Source organism: Mesocricetus auratus, unplaced genomic scaffold (genome assembly GCF_017639785.1).
Source record: "Mesocricetus auratus isolate SY011 unplaced genomic scaffold, BCM_Maur_2.0 Super-Scaffold_6730, whole genome shotgun sequence".
NCBI classification, from domain to species: Eukaryota; Metazoa; Chordata; class Mammalia; order Rodentia; family Cricetidae; genus Mesocricetus; species Mesocricetus auratus.
In genome coordinates this window covers 35,872,851-35,884,120 of record NW_024429184.1, presented here as the reverse complement: position 1 = coordinate 35,884,120, position 11,270 = coordinate 35,872,851, and positions in this window count along the sequence as shown.

Below are 11,270 nucleotides of genomic sequence, written 5' to 3'. Positions count from 1 at the left end.
TAAGGATATAAATAAAAATAACTTAAAACCTGTTATCTCTTATTTTAGTCTATATTTCTCAAATATCCCATAAGAATTTTTTAGTATATGTCTTCATAAACTACTTACAGAATTAATAAATAAAACTCAAAACTAAGTGTATCACTGTGTAAATAATTCTGGAGTTTATTATGAGATCTTTGAGAGCTTAACAATTAAATTTTTATTTGAAACACATTATTTAGTAGCATGATATGTGAAGTTCTACATATAATCTGTAACTTTATTAGTAGCTTGCTTTCAATTTACCAGTTTAGACTTCTTCCAATAAAAAAGAATTGAAGCACAAAATAAGTAACCTTATAAATTTTATAGAAAGTATTTTATCATAAAAATACAAAATTAAACTAGATTTTTAGGTCAAATAACATTTAAAACATATACAATCGCAATTCTGTTGGCATTGAACAGACTTGTCTATAGAACTTCTGTTTAGTATAACAATCTGCATTTCGTGAAACATTTTGCAACAATTGTTTGAAATATTCTTTCCTCTCCTGCATGACAAGTCTCACACCTATGAAAGAAGAGGTGAGATGGAGTAAGCCAAGTATTTTTTTAAATATTAAGCAAAATATAAAATCAATGACAATTTTTCTATGAAAATTAAGTGTTAAGTGGTCTTGTGCATTTCCTGTAAATTTTGAAGGCACTTCTAGAAAAGTTTTGAGATATTTGCATAATTAGAATAAGGTGTTAGACTTCTAATAGTACCAGATTGAAGAGCAATATTTATCTGGAGATCTTTTAAAGTTTTTATTATTTCATTACTCATTCAAGCAAATGTATAACAGTTTCTTCTTTATGTATTAAGAGGAGAAACAGAGGATAACTTGCATGGAAAGTCCACAGTTGGGACACTGGGTTTTCTAAACACTGGAAAACATTTTCACACTGAATATGTGCTGCTTTAGAGTCCAATATCTGGAAATGGTTAGGGTTTTTCCATCTCAGTCAAACTGATATTCAGGATCAAATAGTTGTTCGGAAGACTGTCCTCTGGATTTTAAGTTGTGAGCAGCACCCTAGGAATCTACCCATTCAATGTCTGTAGCAATTCCTCAGACATAGCAATTAAAAAGGTTTCCAGACATCAGCAAAAGTTCTCTTAGGAGGCAAAATCACTGCTGATTAACAACTACCAGATTAGATGATTATAAATTTCTTTCCACGCTCAAGGTCACAAAATGTATTTAGAGAATATTGTTACACAGCCTGCAGTTCCAAAGGTAAATTAACAGATGAACAAATGTCATAGTTATCTACACAGACAGATTTGTGATGAGACTTTCTGATAAAGATGCTCAAAATTTGTCTCTATAAGATACAGTCTGTAACATCTAAAATATCAAGGTGCACATTAACACACAGTCCAAGTACAGATAGAGACCACATTTGTTATGGAAATCTAAAGATACAGTCATGCTCCTAGCAAAGAATGCCACAAAATAAAGATGACTTAGTAACTAGTCAACAACCTTCAAACTTTTTAAAATAGTGTACTTTGTTATAATCTACACACAAGCTTAAAAAACAGCATCCCATGTTGGGAGAACCAAGCAAAACAAACATGGAGGCCATTATATAGATCTTGACTGTGATTTTTAAACTCACCAAAAACATCTTATGTTACTTGAATCCTCTACAGTGAACGCATTTTTGTGCACCTTCTGTCTTTTTCTGTCTACCATCACAATTACTCTGTCAGTGTCTAGACCTCAACCAATTAAAAAGAAAATATTTTTCCTGAGACTGACCACTATTTCCAAACATCCTCTATCCTAAAACATTATATGCTTACCACAAAAACCTATGACTTTAAAGTACAATTAAATATAAAATGTAATATTTTGGTGAAATTAAGTAATAAAGTAGAATCACTAAAATAATAACATTCCAATATTTTCTTTCATTTAAAAGAAATCAACTTACCTGGTTTATGAGTTAGCCAATATAGCACGTTCATAGATTACCTTGCAAGGCATTTTGACTCAACAAAAGCCCATCAAAAAGCTGTTTATATCTCCTGATTGGAGAAGAGTTCCTACCAAGACGCCTTATTACACTTGAATAGAAGATTAACAATGGCTAGAATTCACTGTCCACAGGAGAATACTATAAAGCATATGTTATTAATAATATAACACTGTAAACCATAACTGCCCCTAAATAAACCTGAAAGCTTGTCATGAAGTTGAAATGATATACTGGTAAATTGATAAAATTAATATACTATTTTAAGTCACAATTGTTTAGCCATGAAGAGGTCTCCTGGCCATGTTGTTTTTATTTTAATTAAAGAGTCTCTTCTGTAGTTATTGATGTGTGAACATATTTCCATAGAGAATTATTTAAATGAAGAGCAAGGCACTCAAATACAGTCAAATGTGCTTATTTAAATATGCTATATACTCATTCATTGGGAGACTATTCTAATACAAAGTCAAAAGTAAAACATGCCATAGGTAATTATTAGTGGCTCAGCTGTCAGATAGTCAAATCAACTAAAAGGCCAATTATTCTAAGAATACCCAGGATGGAGAGCTCATTGTTGCCATTAGGTTGTCTGGAGACAGTTGTGGCTACTTTTATAATACATTAATTTCCTAGCAGATCATTTGGCATATAATCTCCTATATTGTAAACTACCCCAAAGTTTACATTTTTAGCATCTTGCAACAAATAGGATGCTACCTTTAAAATAAAAATAAGTACTGAAAGAAAAATATATAATTGAAAGTTTGGGTTGTTATGACTATTTATTTTTCCCGATTTTACCACCAATGTCACCCAAGAAATTCAACTGGAGTGATGTTATTTCCACAGTATATAAATGTTCTAAAGGGGCACTTCATGACAATTCAATTACACTTAACACCTCTGAACTAAATTTTATAACTAAAATTATAAATTTAAGAATAGATGCTTTGCCACAACAAAAAGATTTTTTAAAGTCATTCCAAGTAATCCTACTGAGGTGAAGGACACTGTACCAACAGAGAATGCTACAGTTTATTAGAGCAATCCCCTGCAATCTATTCTGTTTAATGAGAGAAAGGAAGGAAAGTGTAGCCGTTACAGTAATTTCCAGCCATTTCCCTAGATTGTATACCAAAAGCTAAGTGCTTTCCAAAGTGAGAAATGGGGGGAAAGGATTAGGAAGAGAAAAAGAATGAGGAGGAGGGAGAGAGGAAGGAGGAGGTACAGGGGAAAGAAGAGAAAGGATAGAAAGAAGGGATGGAAGAAAATACACTTGGAAAATACAAGCATTGCAACATTTGAAATTCTAAGAAATCCCACAATACAGAAACCTGTTTAACTTATTCGTTCCTTTGAATTATCTCACCACACCATTATGCCTCTGTCTCCTGAAGATAGTTTCATTCCTAAAGATAAAGTATAGCATTATGCAATCTTTCTACACCTTTTGTCTGTCACAGTATACTGCTGAATCCCTACAATCCCTAACAGCAGTACGGAAAGGATTAAATGATTTCAGAGTAGCAGTAAACACGACAGTAATAATTGCTGGTGTGACATAATACTGTATTCTCTAAGCACACATACGTTCAAGATTATAGCGATGTGTCACACGGTCATTCACTGCTGCTGTTCTGTGGAGTTACCTACTGCTCCCTTTTCTTTGTCATGTTTACAAGGTGAAGTCTCACTTTTCCCCATGAGCAGGCACTGCCCTGACCTTAGCTCATGTGTGTCTCTAGCCTCTCCTCACTTAAAGTGCTCACAACATTAGAAAAGGTGTCATTCATGATTTCTTTTGTGGCAACTCACAGCAACAGCATGTTATACATGTGCAGTTTTAAACAAGACATTCCATGCTTTCATTAAAATTTGGTTTTGAAACATGAATGTGGGGGGAGGCACAACAACACCCCAGCAGAGGCTTTTAGCTCACGAGCAAGCGTATGATGCATTGTAGAGGCGTGGTGGCTCATGCCCATAATCCTAGCATTCTGGAGGCTGAAGCAAGAGCATTACGTTGAGCAAGGGCAAGGCTGGCCTACAGGAAGACCTGTTTCAAATAAAAAGTGACAAAAGAAAGATACACTTTGAGTATCTTTTGGAAAATACTGGCCTTCTATCCACCCTCATTTTTCCTAAACCAAAACTTTTATGAGGTGTGTTTCTGCAACAATTCTCCTAATTCTATATAAAAATATTTCACTAAAAGAAACACGAGTACCCTAAAATCAGAAGATATGGGACCCTATTTTGATATTTTGTTACCCTTCAACACAAAAGGACACAAAAATTATTTAATTTTTATTTGTTCAAGGCATAAATTAGATGAAAGAAAATTATTATCATCAGCCTGGGGACTGTTAAATTCTTGCATATATTTGGGAAGCATATAATGGGTTCCTTTTCTCCAGGCACAAACCATTATGTCCATTCTTTAAACTGAGTTGCATTTTAGAATGCACACACACATATATATACACACACACACTCATACACACACACACACACACACACACACACACACCATCCTGAAAACCCCACTTCTCTAGAGCAGTTATGCCATCATATTGAAACTCACTTAATAGTGCTGTCGATTCTGCAGATCGGTTATGCAGAAGTAAAACTACAATACTATATACAGCATGAGAGGGTCCCAACTTAAATTTTCATTTTAAAATAAGAAAACCCATCCTAAAACTTTTAATTCACTTTAAATCTGTGATTATTCCCCAACCTCAACATAATCAATGACATTCACAGTATTATATAAAATATTGTGTAAGCATGTAGCCCACATAATGGTAATGATAAATGTTAAAATTAAGCCAAAATGGAAACAAAATTAAGCTAGTTCTCTTGCTTTTCTTTTTTGCTACATCAAAATTAACAGATGGTTCTACCGTTTGACCAATCAAGTTAAAAGAGACAAGTATAGTCTCGGGTACATTTTACACACACACACACACACACACACACTCAATGTTAGGGGTAATTATTTAGCTAGTGTAACTATTAAAGAGAATTTTTCACTTCTTTGAACCACACCAACTGAAGTTGACAAATTTTAACATGTGCTGTTTATATTTATAGTGATGACATCATTCTTTTTCCAAATGTTAAACAATAGACTCAATTGACTGTGAAAAGATAGATGATATCATAAAACTCAACCTCAGCTCACGTCCTTGTTCCTGGAGAACTAAGAAGCCTATTGCTTTTTACATGAACTTAAGTCCAGTTGTAAATGTTGTAATATTCCATTTAGATGCACGCACACACACACACACTCTATTGGAAATTCAAATATAGTGAGCATCAAGGCCTTCAAATTTAGCACATACCAGATGCCTACTTGAAGTGTCTGGTTCCATTGGCATCCTGAATCCTGAAAGATGACAGGGTCTGAGATTGCTCTTTGCACCTGCTTAAAAAAAAATAGGAAACTCAAGCAATGCTTCTATTCTCCTAAGTTATGGACTTGTTCTGCTTAAAGCTAAATTAAGCCACATTCCCCACCTGTAAATGGGACAGAACCCCGATACCCTGATAATGATTCTTTTTTTAGAGTATTTCAGACCTTCTCCACAAACCCCTAAAATCGGTGTTTAGAATGCTTAGAAATAAAAGAACAATAGTGAATTCATAACCCAAATATTTCTTCATTGCTTGATTGCTACTACACACTGTGTTAATTGTGTTGAGAAGCACCCGTGTCATACTGTATGGCCAGGCATTGCTTACAGCAAAGCATAGATAAAATCTTCTCTACACATTCACCTTAACTGTTTCACACACATAGTTCTTAATGCCATCATCCTATATGGGAAAACATTTTTCTTCCTTAGCTTAGTAAGCATTTCATTTTCAGAAGGAACAACAATTTCTGACTTCATATGCACTCTGGCTTGCTCCCCAAAAGGCCATGTCATTCTCAGACAACATAATCAGTGGATACACGGAGGAGAGCAAGGCTGCAATCTTCCTGATCATTTTAATGAGGACCCCTGGCTATTCAGCCATTGAAATATAATTGACTTGCTCTTCTTTTATTTTCCTAATAGACACTCCAACCTAGACCACATTTCTTTGGCTATAAGAAATGTCAGGAAGAATTGAAACTTTGCTCAGTGTCCCCATTAAAACTGAAAACATGCCACCCTGTCTTTAGCATGAGCTGCAATCGCTTTGTGTTGTTCTTATTATGCAATGAAAGATGCAAATGCTGTCCTTGCTTTTTCACCAAACTGCAAAAAAAAAAACATATAGCTTACTATACCTGTACCTTTTCCTTATAATTTAATAACATATAAATGAGAGAATAGGAATATAAAATATAAATGTTAATTTTATTATTGATTTCTACATAAACTGAAAAGCAGGGCTGATGTCTACTCTGCTTCATGCAAGGCAAAACTTTTGCTCATTAAATTATGTAATCTTTGTGACAAGCAAGAAAATGTTAATCATGTAATATCCTTTATGCTGAGAATTTAGATTTGCCAAATTATTTCTACAATTTTTAAAACAATGATTCCTGGGGCACATTGTTTTCTTTTTTATGTCTTTTATTGTTCCATTGTATTTAGGCCACATTTTTAACAATCAGTTGGCTTTAGTAGTGTGAGCTTGTATGTGGAGTCCCTTGAGCAGTGAATCTGTTGATATTACAGTACCAGATAGTTTGGCACAGTGTTTTCTTTTCGGAGTTTTCAGCTTAAATAATCAAAACACTATTTCTTAGAATGGAACTTTCATCACAATATAAATTTAAAAGTTGTCTACCACAAAAAATATTAACTATATAGACCCCTACAAAAGAAGCTAAGTATGCGTCTATCAGGTAATTTTTTTCCTAGCATATATCAGTCATGTTTTAAATGTCAGTCATCTGGTTAAGTGATAATTATTCCACTTATTTCTATTTTAATTAAGATAAACTTCTCATGACACAGTAATGTTGGAGGGAAAGAAATTTCATACTGCATATTATATAGATAATATTGAATACATACTCTGGATTTCCACTGTAACATAAATTCTACTTCCATAAATGTTATCAACTGCATATAGATTCATAAATACACACATAGGTGGGTTGATTATAGACTTATACACAAACGTGCACTCATATATACACAACATCACAACGTTTGTTGCACTGGTTTGTAGCTTTTTAAAGAAAAGAGAATGAACACCAGAAACTGACGTGGAAGGTTCACATCTTTTCAATTATCCTGCCAGAACCAGGACATTACAGAGCTGAATTTGTTATCATTAAAAATAACTCCCTATGAATAAAAAGAATACAACCAAAACATCTTCCATGTTTACGTAGTTGGTGTGTAAGACAGAAAGGTTGGTGTGCACGTGAATGTAGAGACTGGCGAAAGACAGTGCTGTGCAGAACTCACAGAGCAAGACCTCGTCCCAAGAAATGCACGTAAATATAGGCATTTTTAAGTCCGAGAGGAGCACACTGAAAACTGCTAACAGAAATTGTTCCCAGGGGATAAAGTAGCTGAGCATAATGTTGCCTGAACACTTATGCTTCGTTCATTCATTTCGCCAGCATTTGCTCAGCACTGAGATGGGATCAAAGCACTTTCTAGGTTGCAGAAGTACAGCGGTAAACCAAACCAAACTATCTGGTTGAGTTCATTTCAAAAGCAGACAAAGCTGGGCATTGATGGCTCACGCCTTTAATTCCAGCACTCAGGAGGGAGAACCAGGCAGATCTCTGGGAGTTCCAGGCTAGCCTGGGCTATAAAGCAAGTTCCAGAACAAGCTCCAAAACAATACAGAAAAACTCTGTCTCAAAAAGAAAGAAAGAAAGAAAGAAAGAAAGAAAGAAAGAGAGAGAGAGAGAGAGAGAGAGAGAGAGAGAAAGAAAGAAGGGAAAAGGGAGGAAGGGAGGGGGGAGGGAGGGAGAGAGGGAAGGAGGGAGGGAGGGAGGAAGGAAGGAAGGAAGGAAGAAAGAAAGAAAGAAAGAAAGAAAGAAAGAAAGAAAGAAAGAAGAGCAGAAGAAACCACCCCTTGCATCAAGAGTATGTGAAGATAACAGCCCTTGAGATATTTTACATGTATTTTTCTGTTGGTTAAAACTTTCTATAATATGAATCAAATCAATCAAGCATTGACACAAGTCATCACTAAAGCACTTCCAGGAAGACCAACAGATTTTTGGAAAATGTTGCATGGTATTTTAATCATTCATAACTTAGCTTTACAACTAACTACCTTAGTGAGCAATTATGTAAGAGTAATGGAGCCGGGCGGTGGTGGCGCACACCTTTAATCCCAGCACTCGGGAGGCAGAGTCAGGCGGATCTCTGTGAGTTCGAGGCCAGGCTGGACCGACAGCCTCCAAAACAGAGAAACCCTGTCTCGTAAAACCAAAAAAAAAAAAAAAGAGTAATGGAATACAATTGTGAGTTCACTGGGTCTACTTTATATCAAATAGGATAACTATTATAGCCAAGTATACAAATATTTTACAAGTCACCTATATAATCCAAAGAAAATTTACAGATCAGAAATAGTTCAATATCAACTTATCATTGGTATATATCAGAAGACTTTAGGATTTGAAATAAAGGCTATAGGAATATAGTGTATTTCATGAAATCTTTTCTGTTTATTATACTTAATATTATAATTGTTACTATTAATTCATGTTTCAATTTCATTATAATTTTAGTTAGTACCCTTCTAAATTTTTGACATCTTAAAATTTAAATTTTTCTTTCAACTAATTCTTTTTTATTTTATTTTTTATTTAAATTAGAAACAAGCTTGTTTTACATGTCAATCCCAGTTCCCTCTCCCTCCCTGTTCCCCACTAATCCACTATTCCATCTCCTTTCTGCTTCCCAAGAAGGGTGAGGACTTCCATGGGGGATCTTCAACGTCTATCATATCATTTGGAGCAGGGCCTAGGTCTTCCTCCATGTGTCTAGACTGAGAGTGTATCCCCTATTGGAATGGGCTCCCCAAGTCCATTCATATGCTAGGGATAAATTCTGTACTACTACCAGAGGCCTCATAGATTGCTGTGGCCTCCTCATTGACACCCACTTTCAAGGGATCTGGATAAGTTCTATGCTGCTTTCCCAGTTATCAGTCTGGGGTCCATGAGCTTCCCCTTGTTCGGGTCAGCTGTTTCTGTGGGTTTCTCCAGCCTGGACTTGACCCCTTTGCTCATCACTCCTCCCTCTCTGCAATTGGATACCAGGAATTCAGTTCAGTGTTTAGTTGTGGGTGTCTGTTTCTGCTTCCATCAGCTACTGGATAAAGGTTTTAGGATGGGCATATAAGATAGTCATCAATCTCATTATCAGGGAAGGGCATTTAAGGTAGCCTCTCCACTATTGCTTAGTTTGCTAGTTGGGGTCATCCTTGTACATTTCCCTAGTGCCACATTTCTCTTTAAACCTATAATGGCTCCCTCTATTAAGGTATCTCTTTTCTTGCTCTCCTCTATTCTTCCCCTGACTGAATCTTCCTGCTCCCTCATGTCCTCCTCTCTCCTCCTCTTCTCCCTTCTCTTTTTCCCAGCTCCCTCTCCTCTCCCCCTCATGCTCCCAATTTGCTCAGGAGATCTTGTCCTTTTCCCCTTATCTGGGGCACCATGTAGGTCTCTCTTAGGATCCTCTTGTTTCCTAGCTTCTCTGGCGATATGGATTGTACGCTGGTAATTCTTTGCTCTATGTCTAAAATCCATATATGAGTGAGTACATACCATGCTTGTCTTTTTTGTGACTAGGTTACCTCACTCAAGATGGTTTCTTCTAGTTCCATCCATTTGCCTGCGAATTTAAAGATTCCATTGTTTTTTCCGCTGAGTAGTACTCCATTGTGTAAATATACCACATTTTCTCTACCCATTCTTCAGTTGAGGGGCATCTAGGTTGCTTTCAGGTTCCGGCTATTACAAATAATGCTGCTATGAACATAGTTGAATAGATGTTCTTGTTGTAAGAATGTACATCTTTTGGTTATATGTCTAAGAGTGGAATTGCTAGATCTTGTGGTAGACTGATTCCCATTTTCCTGAGGAATCTCCATACTGATTTCCAAAGTGGCTGTATGAGTTGGCACACCCACCAGCAATGGAAGAGTATTCCCCTTTCTCTACATCCTATTCAGCACAAACTGTCATTGGTGTTTTTGATTTTAGCCATTCTGACAGGAGTGAGATGGTATCTCAAAGTTGTTTTGATTTGCATTTCCCTGATGGCTAAGGATGTTGAGCACTTTCTTAAGTATCTCTCAGCCATTTTAGACTCCTCTATTGAGAATTCTCTATTTAGTTCTGTATACCACCTTTTAATTGGATTATTTGGTGTTTTGGAAACTAGCTTCTTGAGTTCTTTGTAAATTTTGGAAATCATCCCTCTGTCAGATGTGGGGTTGGTGAATATCTTTTCCCATTCTGTGGGCTGACATTTTGTCTTGTTGACTGTATCCTTTGTCTTACCTCAATTTCAGGAGGTCCCATTTATTAAATGTTTATTTCAGTGTCTATGCTAATGGAGTTATATTCAGGAACTGGTCTCCTGCACCAATTTGTTCAAGGATACTTCCCAATTTCTCTTCTAAGAAGCTCAGTGTGGTGGAATTTATGTTGATATCTTTGATCCATTTGGATTTAAGTTTTGTGCACGGCAATAGACATGCATCTATCTGCAGCCTTCTACATGCCAGTACCATTTCTTGGAGGTGCTTTTCTTTCTTCCATAGTATAATTTTAACTTCTTTGTCAAAGATCAGGTATTCGTATGTGTGTGGGTTAATATAGGGGTATTCAGTTCATTTCCATTGGTCTACCTGCCTACTTTTGTGCCAATACCAAGCTGTTTTCAGGACTATAGCTCTATAACAGAGTTTGAAGTCAGGGATGGTGATGCCTCTGGAAGTTCCTTTATTGTACAGGGTTCTTTTGACTATCCTGGATCTTTTGTTTTTCCATATAAAGTTGAGTGTTCTTCTTTCAAGGTCTATGAAGAATTGTGCTGGTATTTTGATGGGGATTGCATTGAATCTGTAGTTTGCTCTTGACAAGATTACCGTTTTTATTATGTTGATCCTACCTATCCAAGAGCATGGGAGATCTTTCCATTTTCTGGTACCTTCTTTAATTTCTTTCTTTAAAGCTCAAAGCCCTTGCTATACAGGTCTTTCACTTGCTTGCTTACTGTTACCCCAAGATGTTTTATGTTGTTTGTGGCTATTGTAAAGTGTGATGTTTC